Source organism: Montipora capricornis, chromosome 13 (assembly GCF_036669925.1).
Source record: "Montipora capricornis isolate CH-2021 chromosome 13, ASM3666992v2, whole genome shotgun sequence".
Classification (NCBI taxonomy): domain Eukaryota; kingdom Metazoa; phylum Cnidaria; class Anthozoa; order Scleractinia; family Acroporidae; genus Montipora; species Montipora capricornis.
Genome location: NC_090895.1, coordinates 39,260,117 through 39,277,616, shown reverse-complemented (window position 1 = coordinate 39,277,616; position 17,500 = coordinate 39,260,117). Strand labels below are relative to the sequence as shown.

At 38.0% G+C, this 17,500-nt stretch overlaps 2 long non-coding RNA genes across 3 annotated transcripts in view; one reads left to right on the top strand and one right to left on the bottom strand.

Moving 5' to 3' along the window:
• Window positions 1-17,500, top strand: part of LOC138029624 (uncharacterized) — an 18,696-nt gene that overhangs the window by 529 nt on the left and 667 nt on the right. The window contains exons 1-5 of one of the 2 annotated variants that reach the window (XR_011127901.1): window positions 1-1,877; window positions 2,110-2,304; window positions 2,386-2,519; window positions 3,557-3,699; window positions 5,115-5,714. The exon at window positions 1-1,877 is cut by the window's left edge and continues 529 nt beyond it. This is a non-coding gene — a long non-coding RNA (uncharacterized lncRNA). The remainder of the gene's footprint in view (window positions 1,878-2,109; window positions 2,305-2,385; window positions 2,520-3,556; window positions 3,700-5,114; window positions 5,715-17,500) is intronic. The other variant, XR_011127902.1, reaches the window with a different exon arrangement.
• On the bottom strand, window positions 3,897-5,559 carry LOC138029625 (uncharacterized). The gene is made up of 2 exons (XR_011127903.1): window positions 5,423-5,559; window positions 3,897-4,538 (listed from the first exon to the last, which is right to left on the bottom strand). It is a non-coding gene; the product is annotated as an uncharacterized lncRNA (long non-coding RNA).

Sequence of the window (17,500 nt, the reverse complement as noted above, 5' to 3'; positions counted from 1 at the left end):
ATAAAGATTTTCAAAAATACGTTCTGAATCACGTAAACCAGAAGCTCATCAAGGGGTGTGCGTGCTGAATCTTCCACAAGGGAGGCGTTATACAAATACATCTACTCGGGAAAGGGGAGGTAGATTCCTAGGCCAAGTATGGGAGCTAGAAGCTCCTCTTAATTAAGTGATGAGCCCTTGCCTAAACAAATCTTTGAATCCAAAAATAGAGGACAAACAATATTTATAGTTTAAAGTCGCTAAATTCTGTTTTGGAGATTGATGTCACATTAAAAGTGTTTTTTTCTCGACCCCTTTCACTCGAGGAAGTCATCCACAGAGTCAAAACTTGGAACCATCATGTACAACATAATTAACAACACGGCACCGGGAATTACTATGGACCAGGCATTTGCAGCTGGCGATCACATGGTACAAAAACTGCCATATTGGAGAGCAAATTGCGCACTGGGACATCTAAAACAAAGCAACTTAATTTAAATATGTCCCAGAGCGCAATTTGCTCTCCAGCATGGCGATTTTTTGTACAATGTGATTACTAGCTGCAAAAGGGCTTTTCATCCACAGATGCAATTTGGGAACACCTTGTAATTAACCATTATAATACACAACTCCTTGGGATAACGTTACTTCACAGTAGGTTTCATTCGAAAAGTCAAAGGGCTGCTTTTAACGGCATAAATTAAAACGGAACCACGGTGAAGTACTGCTCGGGAGCTTGTGTCTGAATTATGATCAGTTGGAGAACTCCAATGTTTTGAAAAGTTTGATTTAAGACCGAGGGCAGAGTTAAATTAGTCACGGTTACACAGAATTAAGGTCTTGGTTTGAGGAAGTGAAAAGGATGAAAGCCAGATGTTAACTAATTGTTCAAAGATATACCGCGCTGACTGATCTCTTCTCCATTTGACTTAGTGACTTAGTGAGAGGTCCGCAGTACTTAAATTTAGTGAAGGTTATAGCACTCGGCAAATAGCCTGGTGTCTGGCTGTACGTATTTTGTTTTTCGGTTTTATTTGCCCAGAAAGCCAGCAGCCAGAAGCCCTTCAAGCTAATCCAGCCAAGTCGACCACATACTGGCAGAGAAAGACCACAACACCGGGAATTCCAATATTGAGAAAGGCCCTACTGCTCATTATCCCGTTATCGGAGAAGACTTGGATGTTTAACCATTTGCAGATGTAATTACAAAGGCACTGCAAATTTCTAACTTTGCCCAAAAATAAAAAAAGAAACCTAAGCATAAGTGTTGCTTAACGAAATAATCCTCTTAGCGGAGAAAAAAAACAGAATAAACAATGGCCAACAACAACAACATCCGCATACCCGAAAATTGGATACTAAATACTCAGCGTCAAGTATCACAACTGCGGTGCACTCGAGCCAAAGCACTTTTTTTTCTCATTCTTGTTAAAAATAAAATGTTCTGTTTGACCTCGACAGCTATTCATGGCTTAGCCTTATAATTAGCGTTAGCCACGGTTACAGAGTTTATACTTCTACCCATATAAAGTTATGCAAAATATGTTATAAAATTATCAAAAATGAAATTATCGACCACTTTTTGTTTTGTTCGTCATTTTTTAAGCGAACGCCAAAATCACCCAACCCTGTCGTGATGGAATGTTAATTAATAGCGTGACTTTATTCTGTCGCTTTTTCAAGTGGGCTGGTCATTCAGAAGTCACGTCAACGCAAATAAAGTCAGACTATTGTTATCATAAATACAAGAACCATATTAGCGACAAAAGAGAAAGGCTTATCTTTGTTGGAATCGTCCTATCGAGACAATACGTCTTCTTCAGTCTGCGATCTTCAATGTGATGACATCTTCCAAATGAAAGGATTCTTTGACGGTGGAAAACGTTATTTCGGAGGTAACGGCGTTCTTTATGTACCAGGCAGATCTTCGACCGGAAATCTTTTGTTTTTCTTTTGTCACGATCGTAGATGCCTGCAGCGGAGCGTCTCAACTGGTCTCTAACATCTACGCAATCCCTTTTAATGAATTATAGTATCTGGGGTTACAAATGCGTCCCCCTAGCAACTCGATACGCTTGCATTTGGGAAAGAAACTGGCTTTGTTTTTTATTTATTGGTTTTGTTTAGTCCAACACTTGAAATTCGCCGTGACGTCTAGTGTGATAGCAGTCAATAAGAACTATAGTGAAGGCGAAAAACGATCGGATTTCTTACGCCTGGATGAGAGGAAGTCTGTAACACCAGACCCAATGATCACCTTACTTCGGATGCGGTCAAGCTCAGCTCATACCAAACAAATGATTTGTTTGCAGGACGCGGAAGGTTGGTAAATGAAACGTAACTAGAGGAAAAATATTTGAATAATGAACGAAGAAAAATTTGCATAATTTGAACTGTCCCCAGACAGTGTCATCATTTTGCAACGGACTCTTTACACTCAGCTTTGGTGAGGATTTTTTGAGGGGTCAACTCGGCGCCGCAACGTAACAAACCATCAAACATAAACAGCGGCGAACGTGGGCGATGGATTAATTAAGGTAGCAAATGTAATTCTCACTCTCTTTTTTAAATCTTCGAGCTCTTAAGTTTGGAACAAAGTAACTTCGCTGATAAGTGTATTTCCAGACGTAATTAACGACAGTCTCGAATTTCCATGTCATATCAAGAAAATACTTACTCGGGAAAGCTTTTGTATGTTGACTGGAAAAAAGTTTTGTTAACCCAGGCTTGGATTGGTTCTGTGCGATTTTGCGTGATTTTATAATTACTATAATGAACATTTCGTACGCGGAAAGCGTGCGCCTCCTGACTGCACGTGCGCAAAGAGGAAAAAAAATAGTTCCTACCAATTAAGGTTCTTCGCCGGTGCAAATCATGAAAATGACTAGGAAAATGAATTACACGTGGCCGGCAAACATTGAGTTAACTTAGTGCTTTTTAATATTGTTTGGTTTAAGGGCTTTCTGATGTTAAACATCTTTGTTTCAATCCGCAATAGGTCGTCCATGATCTCAGTGTAGGGAAATGCCGAAACAGAACCCTTAGCTCGTATTCTCTTATCAACTGCGAGATGGAGACAAAGCCATTGTGTACAGAATCTGATTTCGTCAGTCTTAGAAAACTTGAGACAAAATAGGATATCGTTGTTTTTGAGAGAAGAAGAACGTTTGGTTGGCTGGGATTTGCCTGTTCTTTCAAAGTGTGGGATTCGAGCTAAGTCACGAATGGAATCATCTCGGACATTTCGCGTCTGTTGCTCGATTGTGGTTCCAGAGTGTCATTTTCCTCGAACAACACCAAAGAAAATTTGCACGGATGAAAGCTAAAGGTCGCATATTCAACCAAGATTTCGAGTTTGATTAGTAAAACTTTGTCATTGATTTGAGGCCCCATTACTACAGCTGTTACTAGAGCTTTCTTTGATTCAATGTCTCTCGAATCGCCATGTCTGGTCCCTATTGGAAGAACCGTATTTATTCTTTTAAATTTGCTGTTAAATCACGGGGTGCGTGTTTCCTTTCTACGTAATTGCTTTTCAGAATGATGCAGTAAAGTATTTTTGTCTGTGTTGCAGATAAACAATACCGCTACCAGTGAATCGTGCCAGTGAATGGATGATTTCACGGCTCGCCAATTCAGTGTGCTCTCCATCCTCGATATTACCTTCAAAACAAGTTTATTTTTCATCCACATCGACTTGGCCGTTAGAAGGATTAGGTAAGTTTAAAAGGCTTTGTTCAAGTCTGTGCACTTCAAATTTATCAGGTACAAAAAGCCTGAGGAAGCCGGGTTTGTATTTGCATATGACGACATCCACGTCTGAGAAAACACGAGGTCATTCAGTTTTGAACCACAAAATACTTTCAGTTACCTGCTAATAACAACTGGATCGTCACGAGATAAGAATGTATGTCTTTTTCCATCATTTATTTCGTTTGTTGAATAGCTTACAGCTCTAAGTTTTCTCTGCGATCTTTCGATGACATGAGAGGTATTTGCTGTTTTGTCTCGGACTGTCTAGGTTTTATGCAAACTTCTCACACCACATAAAAACTGTACACAACATCACGTTGAGAGTTCACGCTATCACACAGTAGCTAAGCCTGCATAAATATCACGGGAACTCAATCCTACATCTCTCGTTTTTCCTGTGTACGGTAATACAGTTCTTTTTTATTCTTAAGGGATAACAGACCATAAAGTGAAGCAACTAACCAAATTCCAGCTACGATTGTTCAGGTGGACTGCAGAGCGAGTTCATTATCCCGGAAACCTTACAAATCGGGCATACAACTCTGTTAAACCGGTTTCAACTAAGCATTGAATGATTTTATGTTAGCACAGTTTTGTGATCAATCTTGGCACCGAAAGGTCTTCGTCAATTCTTGCAACAGGCAACCACTAACTTTACAACACAGTAAAGAAACCAATCAATTTTAATCTACTGACTTCGACCAAAATCATCTCAAATTGTTGTTAAAGGAAAGTGTACAAAAATCAAGTCCAAGGAGTCTTATGCTCCTTTTGAAACAGCAGAACTTTGTCTCTTCTTAAAGCTGAAAGTGTACAAGCAGAATATAAATAGATAGACATTAGTTGGGAAGCATATACTGGAAGAGTAGACTGACAACTTTTCACTTAATGATGATTGCACTAACTAGACTGTTGCTATCACAATCATCCTGAATTGGTGTTACAAAAATCAACAGGCTATGTTTTATGATCATTTGAGGTAACAAAAAGGCAGCTTATCTAGTTTTAAATGTAAACGTTTGATCTTAGAAAAGCTCTTGTAGCATTTCACATTTTTAAAAATATAGATAGTATTCTACTGACTTCCAGGCTAAGGATTGTTCAGATTCTCTAGCTGAAAACCCTTACGCGAAGCAGTAAACGTTTTTCGCAATAAAATACAACAATACATTGATTATGGAATTTAAGATTTTAGATTTCCAGACAGTTGAGATTACCATCACAGTTTTAAGACATTACTTTTTCTGTTGCTTTTTGTTTGTGTACACACAGTCACACACACATAAACACAAAATGCACTGAGCATCATCAGGAATGTTTGGCTACGAATCGACGGTGAAACTAAACTTTTTTAATAGCATTTTTTACTCTTTTTTCAGATAACTCAGGATAAAAAGGTTGCCTTGATGCAAGGAGACCTCACATCATTCAAAGAGTTGTGCTCTAGCTTCAAAGATAAGTGATTTACTCTTATCCTAAGGCACAACTATTAGCTTCACTCGTTAAATTTAAACGGAGTTCACTTAATTACAAGTACGTCTTATTGCATGCTAGCTGTAGGAGTTGAGTCTAATCTGTTGAATTTAGAAACTGACACAATTTTCAACATGCTTCTCCTTTTTTAAGCCGTCTCAAAATGACCACTATAATATCACCAAGGTCAGACAAACAACTTCACTCCACTGACCCAATTGTCTCGCTGTTTCCACTGAGAGGTTAACTATTTTTGAACTTCCATTTCTAAGTAGCTAGTTTTCTATCTTCGTCCAGGCTGATGCTTTCAACTGCTTCCCTTAACGAAGTGATCGGAATGTTCGATTTAATTGGAGATTATCTCGTTTAGAGTGAATCCTTACAGCCGGGAACTCAACCAGTTACCACGCGGGGTGGGGTTCAACGAGAGTAAAAAGAGCGGTTGCATATCCGTTCTTCTATTTTAGGACTGGAAACCTCGGAACATCGAAACTCACACATTTAAGGTATTTTGCCGTTCCGACCCCTAAAATATAAGTGACCTCGTTGATTTTTAGTTTTTAATTTCACAGAAATGCTTCACAAGGATCTTAAGTTTAGTAACAATTTTTTTTCTGAAGCAACGAGAAATCCTTTGAGAGGTATTCATTTGCATTCACTGATCACCATTAAACTGTCGTGTTCGAAATCACAAGATAGCTCGCAATGTGTCCGAAAATTGTTGGCGAAAAAGTGAAAATGGAATTCTTTAGATAGATATCTCTCCAGGTTACTTCGAATGATAAAACTTGTAAAAGAATTGAGACCTTAGTATCGAAGATCGCATGTGGGTTTAGATCGGGCCAAGTGTTCGGCGTTTTAACTTTGGGGCAGCTTAAATGATTAATCCTCGGTGAATTCGGCACGGTCCTTGTAAATCTAGAGAATAAGAACTTAAGCTAAGTTGCAACAGAGTTTCAAGGAAATCTTGTTCGTCTTTTGGCCTGTATGCAGCCTAAATATTCTCGTTTTGTTTAGGCCTTACAAGATGGGTTGACAGCGTGTCTGGCTTTGTAAGACATCACATAAACCGGCTTTGCTTTCCTTTACATTTCGATCATTCAGTACCGTAAAAAGGGGAAAATCATTAAACGACATTATAGCTGTGCTTAGAAAATCTGAAGGCTAAGCACCCACATCATTAACTAAACGAATTGGCGGAAAAGATTGATTGAGGAGTCGACTTACTTCCCAACAATTTTACATTCGACGGTATGCATCGTGTCTGGCTTTATTAGACATCACATCAACCGGTTTTTCTTGGCTTAACATTTCGGTCGATCAGAACCGTAAAAAGGGAAAGTCATTTAACGATTTTAAGGCTGTACTTAGAAAATCTGAAGGCATAGCACACACAGAATTAACTAAATGAATTGGAGGGAATTCAACGAGGAGTCAAATTTACTTCCCTAATATTTTACAATATGCATTGATTTCCCAAAAGCAAAATAACATGGGTTATAAACTACAAGCGTTATACTTGATATTCTTGGGTAAGAAACTGAGAGAATTTCACATTTGTTATAACATATATGTGCCTGTTAAAGGTTCATATTAGTTTGCCAAGATTTTGGCAAATATGCTTGGAGGAATACACTCTACCCATTGACGTCTTTCTTCGAATCATACACCGCTAAACCTGGAGATTTATTATTTATGTCATGTTGGTTCAATGTCTTCTTATTCTAAAACTGAACGTTTATTCAAAGGTTGGATAAAGTAAAAACATAATAAGCAGCAAGGAAATTCTGACCTTAAGCATTTCAATGAATTCGACATTGATGTAACTGCAAGACAAAACTTGTGTTCAGTAATTGTTAAAATTTATTTCGTTACAATCAATCGATAAACATTTTCCCATGGACCACTACTTACTTTGCTTTAGCTCCAAAGCACCGACTTAGAACAAATTTTGCTTCCCCAGACGAAAACGTTGGTAAACTACCCCATAACTAATGCAGTGCACGTTGATATTTCACATGCAGACATACTTCATTCCTCGAAAAGTTTGCAACCTAAAAGGTTATTAATTTTTCCAGGCGCAGAACTGAATTCTGCACCTTTTTTTGTAATCATATAAAGTGTTAAGTTCTAGCATTCGCTTATGGGCTTTCTATAGAAGAAATGGAAAAGCCAGAGTACACAATTCCTTTAATATAAGTCTGTTTGATAAGATGATCGTGCCCTCGTGTCACTGCACCTAACTCGAGCTAGCTCCTTTTCTCCACTTTGTCGAAAACGTTTAGAGAGTTTTCATCCTTGAAAAAAAGATCCTTTATTTTTTCATATAAGAACAAAATATTTTCTAATCTTTTGCTGGAGAAAGACAACGTCGAAAACCTTTCCCAAGGAAACACGAGATGGAACATGTCTGATCTCAGCTCTGTGAGCCCCAGCCACAAGTTGCAAATTAAATATTCTTGCAAATAGAGACATTTATGACCGAAAGCGACTTCCTCACCATGTTCACACTGAGTTTTTTTTACCTTAACAGACGGTCAAAGCGGCGTTGTAGAGGCATGTTTAATGTGGTATACTTCGACTTTCAAGTTCTCTCGTGCTTAGGAGTCTGCCATTGTTCAAGAGGCAGATTCTGCTACCTCAGCCGCACACGATGAACGTGCTTTGAGCTTGAGTACGCTCGGACTTCGCCTCGTCTTAGGGTCACAAAATGATCTTTTTTTTATCTCAAACAAAGTAAACGATCACTTTCTTTAATACCAAACTCCCGAAAGCATCAGGGAGGGCATAAAGTGTATCGAGCGGATTAGTTCCTCAGGAGGCCGGGCATCAAAGTGTATATTATTTCCTCTAAAGTCGAGCAATTCCGTTAATGGCCTCCTACATTTCAGTTTCAGTAACTTTGGCATCTTTTTCATTTTCTAGTCTCTACAAAACGGAAAATGTTATATAGATTCCGAACATGCTCTTTGTCTACTAAAGCTCTTTGTTTAATCCAGGCTTTCTCAAATCAACTGAGTTGAAAGTGAACCCTTGCTTCCGATCTACGAAACCCATTGAACACAATAATTTGCCTTTAGCAGTGTATTAGAAGCCTGAAGAAATAACTTTCCATCGATCGCATTCAGTCTATCCGGCTTCTGAATGTTTTTCTTGGCCGGACATTTTAATGTTGTGTAATTTATGAATGGCTCCCAAAGTAAACCACAATATGTCCATTTTGAGAGATGTGACAAAACCAAGGCTGGAGGCTGTCTTCGTCGCCTCTTATCAAATTCAGTTTGAGCCAGGGAATGTAGCATTTAATTGAAAGAGAGGTGAAAATAATTCTTCGCTTGGAGCAGTTATGTAATGTGTTTGACTGAAGGATCATTCAGTCTGCCACTGTAGGTCTAAACCTACAGGTTACAACAAAACACAACGGCAAAGAATTTCAATGACTTCGCACGTGTCAAATTTGGCCCTATTTTTTCCTGATTACTTGAAATTCTCTTCTTCTTCCAAGTCTCATGCTAGAATTGGCTTGCTTTATCTTTTCAGTTTTGGTTTAATTTGTAATTTAGGCTTTCCAGGGAACAAACAAACTTCTAATACTCGCGCAAACGCTTAAGACCATGTCTCGTCGAGAAACAAGAGAAACTTTGTTTGTACATCGTTGAGTATTTTACCCATCATTGAAATGGGAGTAAAGAGTGTCATTTTTTTCATTTTCTACTTGTACTGCCATACTAGCTGTAAAATAACAGAACATCTTTCATTTTGGTAAAGAGTTTGCCTTATTTTTTAATGGCTGGTATATTTTATGTTTATTTGAAGTCGTAAGGTCATGCCATAGCTTTGTTTTACATGGCTAAACTCCCAAATCACTTTTTTTGCTTTTCGGAATCTAAAAAGAAAAAAGAGAATCGGCAAATTCTTAAAGATAAGTCATACGTTAACAGGCCAAAAGAAGACATCTTTATGCCAGTTGTGGTTTCTGAACTTTCGATCTAACGAATCAAACTTGACTGTCTGACTTATTTTAAAAGGTAGCTTTTAAACTGGCAAATCTATGTGTTTAGGAGTCCATACAACATACATCTAAAAACTAAGTAAGGGACTTCAGCAATTATTTTACTCGCTGAAAAACCAAAAACAGCATTTAGTTTGTAACTTGACTTGGGAAGTGAAGTTATGCTATTGCCATTAAATAATATCAACAAGTTTTTAAACATTTCCTATTGATATTTAACAGGCTTCTTCAATGGCTATCCATCTGTACACGTAGTCCTTATTCCCTTAAAGCGTTCAAAGGAGGTTTTGACGAAGATTACCCATTATTGTAGGCATTATGCAATTCAATTGAAACCATATATTGCATTTTAGGTTGCATTACAAGGTTGCTGTGATTTTGTAACCCTTTACAGGAAGTGAATAGTGAAATTTGCAGTAGTATTCTTAACATAGTGTGCAAGACATACTTACAAACAGGCTTTCCTCGTGGATTGTGGATTTTGCTATACCTGTACGGTTCAATTTGTATTTTTCAAGAGCTGTTTACTGGGTCACTAAGATTTTTTATTATGCTCATTTAAACTGTGAAGTTTGAAATTCTACAAAAAAGGAAGGTTTGCTTAGAAATAGTTCGACGAAACAATCGAATTTTCGACCGAAAACTAGGTTCAGTGAGCGAAGGAAAGAGACTTAGGCTGAAAATGGACTTGCAGATGAGACATCTGCACTTAACATGGCTCTTCAGGCATGATCGGCAGAAGAGGTTTGCTGTTAAGGGACGACATTTTTTATTTCTTTTGAGTTCATTTATTTATAGTTCAAGCTTTCAAACTTGTGTTTCGTACACCCTTTGTCCTATCGAGCAAAGTCGATGGCATGACACGGTCACATCCATTATGGCACGTTCTTTCTACGGTCCAGCCATGTCTACGGCAACCACTATGACATTTCCAACGAAACAGAGACAAAATGTCTTTGATAAGTACGTTTATTCGCCAAGAAAAGCTAGGGAAGCTACCAGGTAGTGTGGGCATGCATGAAAATGTCGAGCATCGGTAGTCTAGGTGAGCAGACAGAGTTAGTTCCTCTAGCTTTGCAGCAGTCTTCTATAGATACTCAACTCAATTTGAAATTAATTTTAACAGTCTCAAATCCTTGCTTCCCAAAGACGTATCAGAATTTTGCTCTTGTACATTTTTTTTTCAAAGAAAGTAGACAATTGTCTTTAAACGTCGTAGGCTTTTAGTCATGGGCCAAGCAAAGTCCACAACATGGCAATGTCGAAGTCATTGCTAGTGGCGTTTTCCTTCGTTAGTTGCGACCAATTTGGACTTTCCAAAGAGTTGTAGACTAAATATACTTTACAAAAAGTTTGTATACACAACTTAACTCTTGCGAAGCTTTCTGTTTTTGAAGCATAAATAATTTGGTCATGGAGCTCGAGGTGTGCAGAGAGCGAGGATATTTTTCTTCTATGCAGCAATCTTTATAACAACTCACCTCACTTTAGGATAAAGTTTAACAGTCTCAAACGTTATACTTAGCACGGACTTGGTATGATTTTGCTATTTTACGAACTTTTGAAACAAATTATTTGCCAACGGTATTTAAAGATACGATGTCTTTCGCATTTCCTTCGTCACATGGGCAAAGCCAACAATACAGCACAGTCGAGTTCATTGTGACATATTCCTTAGTTGTCCAGTGGCCGGGTCCACAGCAATCTCTGTGGAGTTTTAGAAGAAACATAGACAAAATATGCTCTTAACTTGAACTTAACTATCAATTTCTAACTAGCTGTTAAATTTATACTGCAACTTGTCTGTTGAAATGGATATTTCCAACTCCAGGCTTGCAATCGAGATTAGTCATTGAGTAACCAAATGGCCGGATGGGGAAGCCGCGTTAACTCTTTAAAGAACAAAACAACATTACCTCAGATAGGGAAAAGGAAGTAAAGAGCTGTTTTTATTTAACTGTAGAAAAAACTCCCGTTCTACTCTCCTGAGTTCTTATTGGCATTCCGGGGCGATCATGTAGATTTGGCTCAAGACGAAAGCTTTTCAAAACTTTGTTATTTTTCCAATCTCATCGGTTCAAAGCTTCACCCATCCTTCGCAACCACAACAGTCGAAAGTTAACGTTATTTTCTCCCAAACGTTCCTTTTTGGCACCTAAATTAGGAAGTGTTAAAAAGGGGCAAGATTCTAAACCACACATCGAGCGACGCCCAATTTCCATACCATAATATTTTAATATCTTTGCCAAATAAGGCATGAAGGATTTTCATTTCGGTTAAGCTTTTCGGGCTTTTGAAGACGGGTAAAGGAAGAAGCTTGGACTACAGGTAGATTTTTTCAATCTCAAACGATTTTTCTCTCCCTGAATTAAGTTTTGAAGCTTTTGTTTCCGCTCGGCTAGGTTTATTTTCTTCCATGAACCAAGTTTTCAACGAGTACATTATTGTCGCGCCGGTTTGTAAATCGTACAATAGGGCTTTCGGAAGTTCATTTGAAGCGTTAAGAAGTTGTATCGACATTTTATCATAATTAATGTGCCTTGAAGCCTCCTTTGTTGAAGTACACTTGTTTTTCGGCCTTCTTTCAGTAACTCACTTGCCAGAAGAGGCACTATTCTTGAGGCACATTATTTCGAGGCTTTGCAGACGGAATTAAGTTGCATGAAATTTGATTTTCGATCGTACAAACCATGTTGAAAGCTGTTGAATAAGTGTTCTTTTCGCGAAGTCGTTTCTTTTTTCAATGTCTAAATTATACAGCTGTTTATTATCGCTGAAAGAATAGGTATTTTACATTGAAATAGGGACATCACCAGCCTTTTCCTACAGGCTACAAAATTGGACTGAATCTCGCTAAAAAATATATTGATGTGGGCAAGCAACTTCGCGATTTTCGGTTTTAGCATCTGCTCGGTATTTACGTGGAGCTATTCTTTTCTAAGGATGTTATTTCGACTTTTTTCGAAAACTGCTACAACTTTGGAAATATTTCCAAAGTGTAAAACGTACAACAAGCACCGAAAATTCATTGAAGATCATCACGAGAAGTGTCGTCTTAAGATATGAAGCATAACTTAGTCGTTATATGCACGAAACAACTGCAGTGATAGAAGACTTCAAATACGTGCTGCAATAAATATTTAAGTACAAATTGCGAAAATGAGGTGTTTATACATGATTCCCCGCGTTCAAACAAACACAAGCTACAGTAATTGGTTTCCAACTGGTTTTTTCAGTGCCATTCGCATAAATCTTCGCCTTTCAAAGTTTGAAGGAATCAAGATCCCGATCAAGAACGAATTCTTTTTATTTTTGCTAATCGAAGATCTCGCGTGCTTTTCAATGGAGTCGAGGCAGCATGGCACATTGAATATCCCTCACCGATTACTAACTGAATCTGTTCCTAATTCAATTTCACTGCGCTCTGTGCAAAGTCATCTACTTTCATCCTTCCAGTTCGGTTTCCAATCGTTGTTTTGTCTGTTGGAATGCTCCCGAAACTTGTAGGCTTTGATTGCCACCGTAAAAACTGATTACTTTCATTTCCAGTGGGTTGAAGCCTCGCCCCACGTTAGGTCACTTATTCAATCCAGCGACACCACCATAATTAAACGTCAAAAAAGGATGAACTTTGATCGACAAATATTCGCTGGCAGCGAATGGAGGCTTTGTGCGTTGTCAATACTCTTCCTTTAGCTCCAACATCTTGGATTAACCGGTCATAAAAAGCGGAACGACGCAAATTCGCTTCATCTTTACACTGTCAATTGGAAGTAAGTCGACCAATCTTCCTCATTTAGCTCACACCATGTGAGCAAATTCAAGAGAAGAATTCACATATATTTAGAGTGGTGGAATAAAAACGTTCAAGTTAAGAGAGAGAGAGAGAGAGAGAGAGAGAGAGAGAGAGAGAGAGAGAGAGAGAGAGAGAGAGAGAGAGAGAGAGAGAGAGAGAGAGAGAGAGAGAGAGAGAGAGAAGATAATTGCAAATCGACCAACAGTTTTGACCATTGTGCAATTACGTACCTCCTAATCAAACTGTCGAAAGACTTACTGTACTAAGTGCTTCTTACTTCGTAGTCGTAAATTACTCTGTTAGAGGAAAGGAAATTAACTTTATTTAAGTGTCTAGTCGTTCTAGCGCTGGAGCACTAATTGGGGACACCATAAACTGAAGTCAACAATTAACGCAAATCAAGTCAAATGTTTTTTTTCCTAGACTTACTATAATTACAGAATCTCCAGATAATTACTACCATGCACCATCAGCCAGCCGGCTTTCAGTTACATAAGTGCTTGGGTGATAACCTGTTTTATATTAATTCTAAACTGTTATTTTTTACAGGAAAATGAGCCATGTTTTCACTCAGTAGGTTGCCCGTTTATTTGTGGACAAATCTCTTGCCTTTGGCAAGCAAACGGGGCATTTTTTGAACAATCTATCGGCAGTCCACGTGCTCCCGTAGATCCGAACTTGTGGGGTTTTCATCCACAGGCTCGTCTCTACGGTTCATGTGAGTTGTACTGAAAAACATTCTCTACGTCTTAATTAAGCTAAAACAAATCGTTGTAATATGGTATTGTTAAACAGCCGACGATGTATACTGAATATAGCAGAGATATTTTAAATTTTAAAGTCGTGGCGTATCTTAACTATATACAGCATCATCTCCTTTTTGGCGGAAAAATGCTGATGTATGTTTAGTCAAAAATTATTGACAGGCTAGACGCAGACCTACAGCTGCACTTTGTTCACTTCATACGAGTTGTAAATAGTTTGTTTAACTTGTGTCTTCTTTTATATGTATCCACCATGCAACTGATATTAAATGTAATAAAGCAAACCAAACTGACGCCCTTTATAATTAGGTTTGTTCGAGCGTACAAAGCCCCGAGCAAAAACATGTTTTAAGTTTGAGTATAAGACCTCATGGTTTCTATAAACCTCGTCGCCGCGCTTGTGTTTAATAAGGACATTTGTAGTACAAAAGAGGAGTCCGAAATGTGTTTAACCTTTATTGTTAGAATTGTCTATGACGTGTTTAAAACATTGTTTGAGCTTGTAGCAATGTGATGCTTCCTTTGCAAGTGCAAACATTGCATTAAAACACGCCGTTAAAGACATTATTCTATTAAGAATAAACACAGAGTTGGTTGGCGAAGGAATCATTATGGTGGCTGTTGCCTCCCAGCAATTTTCCCCAAGTTCGATTCCCTGACTTAACGTCCTATGTGGATTGAGTTGTTGATTCTTTACTCTTCTCCAAAAGGTTTTCTCCGGGTACTCCGGTTTTCCTCTCTCCTCAAAAATCAAGATTTGATTTGATGTCAATTCACGGTGTCCCATATTATTTCCACAGCGTTAGAAGACTTGACACTCAAACCAGCCGGCAAAGTTCGAATTTTGTTGCATGGAGTGTCTATGAATTCATTAGACACACGTCGGATTCCTCTGACATGTTGGGTAGTGTAGTGACCATTCCTGGTTGTTTTAAAAAGGGGGAAGGTGTTAAAATATACCCGTTACCTGGTGTCGCCTCAAAGCGTAGATGTAAAATGCAACAGACTCGACGTGGTGAACTAATACTCCTCTGAAATCGATCGCTGCAGCGTTTGATTGCAAAACAAGTGGAAAATTGTCTTTCCCTCGGCTTCAACAACTTGGTGAAACATTGCCACACATAAGAATTAAGTCTTTTTTTAATACTAAGTTATTACGACGGCATCTTCAAGTATTTTTCGTTCTTGATTAATTTTTGTTAGATTCTTGCAAACAATGCAATTTTACAGTAATATTAACTTAAGTTTGCTTTACTGTGGCAATGATTTTAGTTAAACAAACTGAGATAATTACTTATTTCCTATGCTTGTTTTTTCAAATAATGGTGAAAAGTCGACCTGCTGTGAGGATGCGTTTGTTTCTTAATAATTCATGTAGTGATTGTTTTCTAAAAAGATTTATCCCAAAAAGTATGGTCGATTAGATCGCAATATCTGTATTACGTTTGGCTTGAATTTCACGGCTTTGAAAAGTGTAATTTATAGGGTTCTATAAAAACGGAATGTAGATGAAATTACATGTAACATTATTTTCAAAATGGGAAGTTCATTGCAATACCGGCATTGTGCGGTATTTAATATTGATTGATTACTGATAAAATAGAAGCTGTACTTTGCTTCCATATATCGCTGTTTTTATAACAATGATTACATCTATGAAATGACAAATGACATCAAAGGTTTGAATAAACTATGGAAAGTCATTCAGATTGCTTGCGAGTTTTGAAGTTGCTTATTCTTGGTGGGTCCGTCGCTTAACAACAATGTGATACCAAGGTGTGAATTGGTTTTTCACAGGTACCTCTCCTTGTGACACCCACAATCTCTTGTGACTGTTAATTTTGTCGCCAGTTGCCTCCTATTTAGCAAAGTTGATGTAGCGCCGGATATAATTATAACGACAATACTAAGTTGAATAATTTTCAGTGTGGTCTGAACATTTTTTAAAACAGGAACAGGAATTTTAGTAATGAGAATTTTGAGCAGGAAAATGGCAAAATTTTAAGCCGATGAGGTATTAAGAATGTCCGCGAAGCTGACTAAATTTTATTAAGAGCATATTTTAGCGTGTTGTGGTAAATGACGAAATGCAACAAATATTATTTTACCCTTGAAAAATTTGGTGGTTTCTGCATGTCCTTGGTTTTGCTGAAAATAAATGTCCCGTCTCCAAAAGGGTTAAAAATGGGTACAAGAAATAACACACTATTTAAAGAGCGGTTTGTGTGTTACTTCTGATGCAACTGAGATGGCCAAAGAAAAGGAGTATTTACGAAATGGGTACAAGACAAAGTGACTGTTCGTCTTGGTATCACTGAGGAATTCTAGATCATGAGTGATGCTGTTCTGTGTTGTTTACGCCAATAATAAGATATGTGGTAGTGAAGTGCAAAACACTTTGTGCAACATAATTGTCAATGAAGAGAATCTGCCGGTGCTGAAGTAGAAAATGTCCCTTGAACGCGAATAAAAGCGACCCTAGCGACTTGAATGGAATTTTTTTTAACTTGAGATGTATGTGTCTGTATTGGAGACCTGATATAAACAACATTTACCTGTCCAGGCTTCTTAAATATATTCATAAGAATAAAAGACACAAAACTTCAATTGAGTTATTGCTTTGTAAAAGAAGCTGTGTGTGGCTTTAAGTTGTTGAAAATCATGTTTATTTGGTTGTCACAGAAATTCAAAGATCTTAGTGTGCTAGGAGCCCTGACCGCGCCATACATGGCTTGATTACGATTTTATTTTCAAGCGGTATCAGGAGGAAAGTTCTAATTATTTTCACCACATACGGCACAACGCCGACAAACAATATTGGATGTCTCGAAATTGAATACCGAAATGCATGGTCGATCAGTGGCTCAAGATTGCCGCTATTGGAGTACTTCCGGCCAAACATATTTGTTCTCCTTCGTTAAATCTGGGAGGATGAAGGTGGGATTAGGGTTAGGGTTATGGTTAGGGAGCTCTGGGTTTGAATGCATCATGTTCCCGGTTTTAAATCTCGCTGGCTTTGCATCGAAATTATTTCGATCAGGATCAATCTGTATTGGGTCATAGTTCAGGCACGGATGTGGTTATGAATCTATTGCACGTTTTTGTATTTTTGGCCTTGACGGTGCACAAAACACACCTTTTTTTGACGAGATAAACAATCAAATCCTGCAATTAAATTATGCGCAACTAAAAAAATTGCGAACCCGTACGAAGCGAAAACAAAAGATTGTGCACTGTCACAGTACAACATTGTTCTCGCTTTTGAAGGTTTAAGGTTTCATAACAAGTACGTCGATTAACGATATTTGGGTCCAACATTTTGTTTAGATAGCTCATAGCAGAGCTACAGTAGACTGGGCGGATAACGTGAGAACAGTATTAACAGAAACATGATTAAGAACCCCAACTAGCAGAAGGCAACCATAAAGACAATAAATTGCAACATAGAAAAGTTCAATACGTATACAAGAAGTAAAAAATTAAATTAAACGAACGAAGAAGAAATTAAGTACACAACAGTTTGTAAACAACTAAGTGGCTTCGTCCTTCGAGTTTGTTTTTGATTTTTTTTTTGTTCCTTTCTATATTAAAGGGTCAGCTTACACGAGCCACTGATTACATAAGAGTTGAAGCGACTGCATAAATGACTCATTTTTTGATGTTTTGTTACATAATCGTTGTTACCTAATACCTGTATAAAAAAATCGCTCGACGTTGAAA